The sequence below is a fragment of the Octodon degus genome, unplaced genomic scaffold (assembly GCF_000260255.1).
Source record: "Octodon degus isolate 3935 unplaced genomic scaffold, OctDeg1.0 scaffold00028, whole genome shotgun sequence".
In the NCBI taxonomy this organism is placed as follows: Eukaryota; Metazoa; Chordata; class Mammalia; order Rodentia; family Octodontidae; genus Octodon; species Octodon degus.
In genome coordinates, this window is record NW_004524604.1 from 12,776,542 (window position 1) to 12,778,406 (window position 1,865).

General features: G+C 39.5%; 1 non-coding gene across 1 annotated transcript; it reads right to left on the minus strand.

The window, feature by feature from the left end:
- Positions 1–1,519: 1,519 nt before the first annotated feature.
- Positions 1,520–1,630, minus strand: LOC111816229. Its single transcript, XR_002820676.1, has one exon. It is a non-coding gene; the product is annotated as a U6 spliceosomal RNA (small nuclear RNA).
- Between the last annotated feature and the right edge of the window lie 235 nt (positions 1,631–1,865).

Genomic DNA, 1,865 nt, shown 5'->3' on the forward strand with positions numbered 1-1,865 from the left:
TTTGCTACCAAAATGTAAACACATATATGAAGGCATGGGGTTAACTTTCCATCCTGAGGCACAAAATCATTCTTAGATCTAAGTGACAAGGCACACATCAAAATGTAGTTGCAAATTTATGCAGCTACAAGGATTGGGCAGAAAATCCTCAGTACTGACCAGCAGAGGCAATAACTCCCTCCTCTTCTGGGTGAATGTTCATCTACCTTCCTCACACAAGTTTAGGCCTAGTGTAGACAGTTTATGCAATGTTTTGGTTTTTAAAAAAATATTTTATTTATTTATTTATTTATGTGTGTGTGTGTGAGTGTGTGGCCAGCTCAGCCCACCAGGGGGCGGGGCTGGCTGGCATGTGGCGCTGGGGGATTGAACTGTGGTCCCTGTGCTTTGCTAAGCTTGTTCTAAGTAAGCGCTTTAGACCACTGAGCCATCTCACCAGCCCTATGCAATGTTTAAGAGAGCCCCAAACTTGACTATTATAATTAATGCTCACAAAAATGTTAGAATTAAAGTATTGTTGGGCAAGATTGCCAAGTCTTAATTTTTTTTTCTTTTATGTATTTGGTACAGGGTCTCACTATTCAGCGTGAACTCGTAGTGATCCTCCTGTTTTCACCTTCCCCAGCACTGGGATTATAGGTGTGGGCCACTACAGCCAGACTCAGTCACTGGCTTACAGCACCCTGGAAGCAGGGCTGGTGCAACATACGGGACCTGGGATTGAACCCCAGTCTCTGCACTTGCCTGACCATGCACTTGGTCAGCTGAGCTATCTCACTGGCCCTGACAAGTCTTTAATTTTTATGCTGTCCTCTCAGTATGAGCTGCAGTGCCCTGTTTTTCATCTCCTATTGTGCTGCTCCATCTGCCCTGGCTTCACTGGCTCTTTTTATATCTTCAGATAATTCTAATCTAGGAGATCTCTTCAGTCATTCTTTTGGTTGATTTTCTCTTAGCCATCCCTGAGGTCACAACAAAATATTATTTCTCAGGAAAGTTATGCCTGAAAACTCTGTTCTACCACAGCCCCTCCAAGACTGAGTAAAGATTCCTCTTATAATTCTTTGAGGTTTTTATTCAATCTACATATGCATTCTTTCTCCTCTCTCTCTCTCTCTCTCTCTCTCTGTTTCTCTCTGTTCTTGGGCAGGTGTCCACTGGGTTTAAAAAAATGTTTTCTTCTTCACTAAGTTATATTTATCAACTGCTTTGATACTTAGTCTATTTTTATTGATTACTATTCTCCACAGTTTAACACAGTGTATACACAGGTCTTCACAACTTATTTACTGAATGAGTGGATGAACTAACCTCTTATTTTGTGGCCGCGTGAGATCTCTCCATGGTCCTGAAAACTATTTGTGAAAAGACATTATTTTACTGAAATATTTTATTTTATTTTATTATTTTTTGATAAAAGAAACTTCATTTAAAATTGTTTTACAGACATGGGTGCTTGAGAAAGCTCTTTAATTAACTGAGTAAGGAAATGAAAAAATTGATAAATGACATTAGTATAAAAAATACGGAATGCTTCACAAATTTGCATGTCATCCTTGCGCATCCTTGGGTCATGCTAATCTTCTCTGCATCATTCCAATTTTAGTATATGTGCTGCTGAAGTGAGCACCTGAAATATTTTAGAAAAATGATATAGGACATTACCAGCAATTGATATCAGCTAACCATGGAGAAGGAAAAGATGAGAGAAGAAAGGATACTAATAAAATAAATTACTGCACCTCATGGTAGCTGCCAGTAATCTCAGCTACTTGGGAGGCTGAGGCAGGGGAATCTCATGTTCTAGTCCAGCCCAGGCAACTTAGCAGACCACGTTTCTTTTTTTCTTTTTTCTTTAATGTATT